We start from the raw sequence: 9,058 nt of genomic DNA on the forward strand, positions 1-9,058 counted from the left end.
CTTTTAATTCACCGATCGATTGAAAAAACACTTTAAAATAATATCTAAAACATGCAATGAAACAAAATAAGATATAAATTCAAATTAAAATGAAATATGGAGCCTTTTATAACGACTTAAGCATCATGTGAGGGTTTACCGAAATATTTCTCACAGATTGTCGGAGTTATACTCTAGTACGTTCGTTTTTATACAATTATCATTATTCATCTGTGTGCGTGATTCTATTGATTACATGAGACGTCAAAATGCTGCGCAATGTGATGCTGGAGGATATGAATTGCTCTGTGGTAAGTACTGATGAAGTTTTGATAAGAAATTTTTGTGGATTGCCGGCCTCGAAAAATCTGAATATCGATATCAATTGCTGGTACTAGTATTGAGCAATTGATCAATCATTAGGTTTTGATTTTTCGTGATGAAATTCCATCAAATTCCTTATCAGAAGTTCATCATTAACAATCTATATGGAGAACACGTGGGAGTTCGTTTAATGGTAGTGGGTACGGTTAATGACAGTGAATGTGGTATTCTTCTTGTTCTCTTCTAAACTATCCAACTTTACGACAAAGTGATGTTTTATATGTCTATGGACCCGACCATGACTGTTTATTGGTGCATTTTATACTCATCTGACTCATGACTCAACATGACATAATGCTTTTGTACTCGATATATGCTACTAAAATTTAACAAATTAAAAGTAATAAATTAACTAAAACATGCGATAAAATGAACGAATTAAAACAATTTCAGGTAAACATGCACTGACTAAGACGACTATACCTACAACTACATATGCGACGTCGCTACTTGACTACTGACTATGTACAAGACAAAAACGGATGCACCAATCAGTGACACCCACGCACTAACACTATGGATACTTCTACCCCGGGGCAACGATTTCGTATCCATTCATGACGATTGAAATGTGAAGGATAGGTATTTTGAGACGACTGTTTCACCGAAATTCATTCTCCTACTCACTTCATAATCATGACGAAATTCATTGAATGGTACCTATGCTTTTAGATCCGCGGCTGAAAATATTCCTAAGGATTTGCCTTTTAAATCCGACACCTCGTAAGAACTGGTGCCAAGTTTCCGCATAATAACACAGGGTGTGTACTGCGGTCCCAGTTTAGCATTGAACTGGTCTCCTGCTGACGACTGACGAAAACTCCGTTTAAACACTCGTTGACCCACAACGAAGGTTGGTGAGTAACGCTTATGTCGGAGATCGTACCGTTTCTTATTCTCTTCATGTGATTTTTGTAAATGTTCTCTCACTATTTCTCCTACTTTTTTACATACTCCTCTAAGTTTTTCTACTCTTTGCTCTTCCGATTGTTCTATATTTTTCTCAAATTTATGCTCACTTCCTCTGCTAACTATTTCGTGTCCAAATATTATACAGTGCGGGCTGAACTTCGTGGTCGAATGGATGGTATTGTTAAGAACGAATTCCATTTCCGAAACTTTCGTATCCCATAGCTTTTGATCTTGTTTCACGTATGTGCGGATCATTGAGTTAATGGTTCTATTCAGTCGTTCAGTTGGGTTCGCTTGGCTTCTGTGCCTAGCGTTTGCCCAATGCTGAACATCGTATTTTTCCAGTAAATGCTGAAAGGCTTTAGACAAGAGCGCTGTGGCATTGTCTGTTATGACTATTTGTGGGGTAGAGAATTTCCTAAACCATAGCTCTTCTAGTATTTTGCATAGGGAGGTACTCGCAATCTTCTTCACAGGAGTAAGCAGGCAGTACTTAGAAAATAGGTCCATGACCACCAATAAGTGCGCGTTTCCTGCTTACTTCTGGGAAGAGATTGGATGTAGTCCATGCAAACTATTTGGAAGGGCTTGGTCGTTATTCTCTGTTTACCCATTTCTGGAGCTGTCGACACGGTTGAATGTTTGTTCATTTTACATGACTCGCATTTGGCAATGTACTTTTTAATGTCACTGCTCATACGAGGCCAATAGTATCTACGCTTGATCATTTCGACACATTTGACGAAGCCAATGTGAAGATTGTTATCGTGCTCTTTCTCCATAATACTGTTTCGTTTGGAGACAGGTACACACTGTTTCCACTCGAAGTGGTAGTCCATCAAGTCTGATCTGGCGGCTACAAACTTAAAGAGTAGTCCGTCGACGATTTTGAAATCAGGGTAATTTTCTGGTTCGTTTTCCACAGCGACAAAAAGTTGTTTATACCAACTATCTAAAGGCTCTTCATCTAGAGATTCGAGCGATCGGGAGAGGGCATCTGGGACGATGTTTTCTTTCCCCTTCCGATGTCTAATCTCCATGTCGTATTGCTGAAGCTCAATACTCCAGCGACTCAGCCGAGATGATGACCGCCACTTCGCACGCATTATAAAAGTTAAGGCAGAGGAGTCGGTTACCAAAGTAAACTTTGTCCCCTCTATGTAGCCACGAAACTTTTCTATGCAGCGAAGTGCGGCCAATCCTTCTTTTTCTGCCGCATGGTAATTTAGCTCGGCTCCCTTGAGCTTTTCAGAGTGGAAGGCTATTACCTTCTCTTGCCCGTTGTGAACTTGAGTAAGTACGCCTGCGATAGCGTTATCACTGGCGTCTGTTTGAACCGTGAAGTTCGGATTGGCCATCACAGGAGCTGAAATCAGTTTCTCCTTGATGACCTGAAATGCATTCTCAGCTGCCGCGTTCCATTGCACCCTCTTTGGCTTATTCTTCAATAAGTCAGTGAGAGGTGCAGTGATTTCGCTGAAGTTTTCGATAAACCTACGGTAGTAATTGATCATACCGAGGAATCGACGAAGCTGTCTTACCGATGTTGGAACCGTATATCCAAGGATCGCTTGTACGCGATCTGGATTAGGCCGCAATCCTTCTTGGGACAAGGTGTACCCAAGGTACGGCAATTCGTGGCAGCAAAATTTAGATTTAATGAGATTGATGCATAAATTTGCCTCTCGCAAACGCTTCGCTAAGTCTCGTAATTTCTCCATGTGTTCATCAAATGTTTGGCTAACTACAACAATATCGTCGAGATATACGAATATTGCTGGCTCTAGTGCACCATGGCTTAATACTCTGTCCATCAACTTGCTTAGTGTAGCAGGGCTGTTCACCAATCCAAACGGAAGTCGTGTAAATTGGAACAGCCCTCTACCTGGTATAGAGAACGCAGTGTATTTTCTCGACTCCGGGCTCAAAGGAATCTGAAGAAATGCTTGTGTCAAATCAATGGTTGTTATGTACCTAACTGTCCCTAAGTGGCTTAAAATCCTATTCTGGTGCGGTAACGGATATGCGTCTCTCTTGGTTCTCTCGTTTAATTTCCTGGCATCCAAGCAGAGCCGTATTTCCTCACTATCCCTCTTCTTGACTGGGACTACTGGTAGTGCCCAGTCTGAATTGGATTCTTCCACTATTTCGTCTCGAATCATATTGTCTAATGCCGCATGAATCTTCCGTTGGATCTCTGGGCTCCATGGGTAAGGATTCTTTCTAACCGGATGCTCTTCCCTAAACTCCTCTTGAATTTCGATAGTGTGCTCTATGACGCTTGTTTTGCCGAATTGCCCTGGCTGCGCCACCAGAAACTCTTTCTTCACTCTCTCTAACTGCTCTTTCTGATCTTCTGTCAACATTTCTTCTTTTTCTATCTCCTCACATATTCCGTCATCTAAAATCTCTATTGGGTGATTTTTGATAGTCGGCTCGATACCAAATTTCAACCAAAAATCATAACCCAATACGCATCTACGTTTGAGATTCGGAGCGATAATTACTTGGAAAATTTTGGTTGTTCCGTTAAATGTAATCGGGACGTCAGCACAGCCAAGGACTTCCAGATCATCTCCGGCGGCTGTACGTAATGCAACAGTAGTGGGTTCTATTTTTAGGTTCAGTTGCTTCATAATTTTCCTCGCTCCGATGCCTAACACAGTCCTTGCAGCACCACTGTCCAAGAGACCAATTAGTTCAATCCCCATCAGATCAATTTTCGTGAATGGTCTGGCGTCTCCACTAAGCTTGACGAGCAAAGTAGCAATCTCATCCTGCTTCTTGGCTACACGATCCACTCTCGAATAACCTAACTGATGAAGAATGGCTGTTGGTTCTTCTGATAGTCTTAGCTGAGGACTTTTAGAGCTTGTAAGACTGCATTGCCTCATTGAGCAGTCTTCTTGAAGTTTTTTGACTGGCAAAATGGGCAATTTAAAGTCGCAAACCCAGGAAATCCACATTTCTCACAGAAATCGTGTTTTTCTTCATGACAATCGCGAAAACTGTGTCCATCTTCATGACAGTTAAAACACAATCCTCGCTTAATGGGAATATATGCTTTAACGATTCTCTGTAAAGCATTAGTGCCACTTGTAGTTGGCTTTGGCTCTTCCTGTCTTCTTTCCTGATTACTGCCCTGACTTATCTTCGGTTTTTGCTGCCCTCTCTGCTGACCACTATTTTCTTCCTTTCTATGTCTCGTAGGTACAAATTGCTCGTTAGCCTTTTTATAATTTGGGTTGAAATTTCGTCCCTGGTATCCTCCCTTGTACTCATTTTGGAACCTATTCGTTGACTCATTTCGACCCTGATATCCTGTATTAAAACCTGATTGAAACCGATTCCCAGATTCATTTCTACCACGGTATTGTGACTGGTAACTGATTTCTTCAATCTCAGATTTTGGCCTTTCGAATCTACTTTCTTTCCTAGCATAAACTTGCCAATTTATGGAGTCAAACTTCTTACCGAATTCCCTCATTCTAGCGATTGTGGTTATGTTTGCAGCCAGCATGGCTGTTCTGCAGTCCACCCTGGTATTCCGGAATAGTACATCGAACTTCCTGTCCTCATCCCACTGTCTGGACATGCTGCGGAAAATTCGGACCATATCCAAATAAAAATCCTGGAATTTTCCTGAGGACCTTGCCTCCGCGCATTAGCTAGGCGTTCATACTGATAATCAATGTCTACAGGTAAGAATTCATTCTTAAGTTCCTTAACCAAATTCTTCCACGTTTGAAGTTCATTATTTCCATTCACCTCCATGAACCACGACCTAGCCTTTCGCGTAAAAAGGTGGTGTGCAGACACAAAAGTTCCGCTTCAGTAAAACCTTCCGATCTCGCGTTGAATTCAACTTCTTTAAGGAATTCGTTTAATCTTCGTCCGTTATCCATCCTGTCGTACCTAACCGACCATTTGTGTACTGGTAACTGGCTATTTCTTGGCCTGTCTACTGTTATCGCTTGTCTAATTTCCTGATTGTCGAGAGGTGCGGGCAGTGGAAGCTTGTTCCTTTCGGCAATGCTCTCCATTGAACCATATTTAGATTTACCCCATTCATAAAAATCCGGTTCGCTATTCACCTTCGCGCGTGACTCATTTTCGCTTTGTACCGATCGTTCGTCTACCGGCGTACTGACGCGTTGTTTCATTCGCTCTTGTTCTACGGGCTTTGGTACCGGGTGGATTCCAAAGCTTGAATCCGCTGAATCAGCTGATTCACTACTTCTTTTAACTTTGCATTTTCAACAGAAAGTTCCGTCACGCGAACAGCATCATTTGCTGAAACACTACCTCCTACCGCGCCTTCATTTTGAGCATAATGAATAACTTCCTGTTCATTGCCTTTCTCTCTTCCATTCTCATTTCTATTTTCGGTTTCACTTTCCGCGATCTGCTCATCAGCTAATATTTGCTCCTCTGTTTGTTCACGCATTACTCTCAAACTTTCATTCAAAATTTTCAATTCTGCTTCTCTCACTTCTACTATCGGGGACGTAAGTGAGTAGAATTTATTAATCAACCTAATGCACTCTCCTGCAATAACCGCGATACTATTCAAATCTTCCTCGGCATCGGTCTGAGACTTTAGCCGCACCATTCTAAACAGAATGTGAAGAAGCTTTGATTTGAATTTCCTATCTGGAGCTTTTTGAACCTTCTTTCCTTCTAACACGCATTTAATCGCTCGCTCTTTCTCATCGCATAGTTTCAACTCTCCTAACACGTCTATGTCGTCATATTTATAGATTGTAGCTTCTTTTTTCTCTTTTTCAGATTTCATCACCGTACGCAAGACTCTCTCTAATTTACTGCGTGATTCATCCTTCCTGGCGATATCCCGAATCAGTAATTCATGACACAGCTCTTCATCGTCAAGATGGGCAAAATTCAACGAGTAGTACTGAGTCTGCAAGTGGGCTGAATCCATCTCGCAACGTTGTTTTTCCTCGGATAAATCGAAAAAAAGTTGAGAAAAGGTAGCTAATTTAACTACACGACAACAATTATGATGTGGAAACCGCTAATTAGTTTAATGCCAAATAAACACAGCCTTCTTGTTGTTTTACTCTCACTCAATCCGAAAAATCTCCGCACACAAATGAGCAATGGGCTCTTTTTTAATTACTCAATTATCGACTCGTTTTTCACTCAATCGTTATTTTTCACTTCCTTTGCGCACAATCAAAACCCGAATATATAATGAAATATTAGGCACTCTTGCCAGGAATTCACCTCCAAATACTTTCTAATGACAATAGTCGCGTGAAGGCCTGGATGTTTTCCCAGAGACCTCTGTCTTAACCAGCTATTTCGAATGCGATTTTCCAAGCTGCAACCAACAAGAAACTGATGGTGAGTCAATTTTATGTTTGGCGCCAAAGTGTAATAATTGGGTAAGTATGGCCTGAGCTATGCTGAGACTCCCTGAACCAATGGCCTCAGGGTCGGCACGCTCACCTCAAGCTACTCGCGGGCAGGGAACTCTCGCAATCAAAATGTAGGGAAAACCACAGAGCTTCACAATGCGACACTTTATTTCCTCCACTCTTTCACTTTCTTAAGTATAGCTAACCTGTCTTCCTCGGGGCCCCTCTTCCTGGCAGCACTCCACCACTTCACTTCTTCCTTCTTCAACTCCTGTCCTTCCTCGTCCTCTGCCTAGCTCTCCTTCCGTCCTTCCTTGACTTCGATCTTCGATGCAAGGGCATTCACGCCGGCGACGGCGGTTGTCTTCCTCTTTGGTACTTCCTTCGCCCTTCAACGGCCTACGTAGCGTCGGTGGCTGACACCTTCCTCCTTCTGTTGCCGACGACTCGGCTCGCTGCGGCTTACCGGTGGTAACGCTGGGGTGGCTTGGGGATCTCCCTCGCTCCTTGCCGCGGTCCAAAACGACCAATAAGATGGCCGAACGGCTATCGGCGGAACAATGCCGAATCAGGCCGTCAATGGAACCTGGGTACGATGGCGGTTCTCGATGGGTTTAACCAAGGCTTAAACCATAAAACGGCGGGGTTCTGGGAAGGGAAAATGCTGGGATCAGCTTCTGTCTCCGGAAGCAGCCACTTTAAATTACCTGACGTCCTCTACGCCTGGTCTTCTTCCACAAACTCTCTCACTTCTTCTAATTTGGTGCTTTCGCTAGCTTTAAAACTTTATTCCGTTCACTTCGAATTGCGTTGGATAAGTGACGGTTTCAGGCTTGTTTCCTGCATTCTAGGGTCATGACCTCCTTTTTCAGGTCAGTCACCTCGCATCATTCCATCAACCCAATTACGCCACCCCTTCATGGCTGCTCGACGATGGTGCTTCTGGCCCTCTGGTGTTGGGTTGGAGGACTATGGTGAGTGGTTGGCTGCGGTCTTCTAGGGTGGTGGAGGCTAATCACGCCCTGCTCTACTGCAGTCGCTACTGTACATGGAAAACCTACACATAAAGACGAGTTTTACCTGCCATTCACAAACAATTCACGCATGACACTAAAATTCCACGAATTTCTCGGCAACACTCATTACATAACATAACCAACACTTACATCACTGTCGATTTAGAAGGCACCCATTACATACTTCTAAAATGAAAAGTTTAAACTTTCGAAATTAATTGTAGACCTGTGAAATTGAAATCGGGCCACACAATCCGATTGTTCAAAAACACGTTTTCAATACAGAGAGGCAGAAATTTGGCATTGTTTTACTTAATCCCAATATATTTCGTAGATTCATAATTAATAAATATTGTTACGAATTCATAATGTTCTTTATTCTTTATTTCCAACTTAAATTTATTACATCATATAGGGCGAGATTAATCTTGCATTATAGTGGATCCAGGCATTTAATTGTTCTTGTCTTGAATCGATCATCTTTTGCGTTTGGTGTACGATTTTTTTTAGTTCCATTTATCGGCTAAATAGGGACGAATCATTTTGTTCCGGAATAAAAAGTCATTAAACATTTTGGTCAGATACTCCAGCCGTTCCTACAAATTAAGTACTCAATATCAATTTTCACTCCACTGCAACACGGACCGATCGCGTTGCCCACAACACTAGAAGAGTCGCACTGATCCCGGAGTCTTACTGTGATTCGCCACCATCTCATCATCTGGTCTCGTTTGTTTTTTGCAATTGCAATCCACATTATTTGACGACATCCTTCCGTTTACATTCCTAAAAACATGTACATCTATCACCAATAGAAAATTAGAAAAGCTAAGATATAGGAACCTCGGTAACAAACTTACATTTAATAATTTTTCCCATTACGGAACTGAAATCGCCTGCCTTGGTGCATACAGGGTCCCGCGGAATGCACTTTATTGGTTGAATTTTGCTCCGTCATTCAGTTCAAAACTGTCACATCACCATCTGTTCGGAAATCAATTTATTCTGATAAAGTTGGTACAAGCAACGTCACTACACTATCGGGCACATATTTTCGTTGACTTTAACTCTATCCGCCAGCCTGGGATGGTTGCTTGTCAGTTTTTTCCAAAGGTGTTTTGATCACGACTGGTATTAACATAGGAACGAAAGAAACACTTGCCGCTCCGAACGTACTAGTACTATCATTTAAAGAAGTTAGAATTGAAAGTTTTTGTTATTTGCAAACTAATTTTCGAAACCAAAATGAACTGATTTGAGAAGTATTTTTGTTTGTTTTGATTTCGCTCTGACAGATTCTTTCTGCAGATTTTCCCATTAGAAATCTTGTTGGAAGGAAAAAGAATAGAGAAATGTCAAAAAAATACTCGCGTGCACGCTGCGTTC

The 9,058-nt window shown here is 41.9% G+C and overlaps 1 long non-coding RNA gene across 1 annotated transcript; it reads left to right on the forward strand.

Annotated features, from left to right (window-relative positions):
• The first annotated feature begins 217 nt into the window (after positions 1-217).
• LOC134224732 (uncharacterized) lies at positions 218-6,230 on the forward strand. Its single transcript, XR_009983040.1, has 5 exons — positions 218-290; positions 757-945; positions 1,036-1,220; positions 4,768-4,976; positions 6,064-6,230. It is a non-coding gene; the product is annotated as an uncharacterized LOC134224732 (long non-coding RNA).
• The last annotated feature ends 2,828 nt before the right edge of the window (positions 6,231-9,058 follow it).

This window comes from Armigeres subalbatus, chromosome 3 (assembly GCF_024139115.2).
Source record: "Armigeres subalbatus isolate Guangzhou_Male chromosome 3, GZ_Asu_2, whole genome shotgun sequence".
In the NCBI taxonomy this organism is placed as follows: Eukaryota; Metazoa; Arthropoda; class Insecta; order Diptera; family Culicidae; genus Armigeres; species Armigeres subalbatus.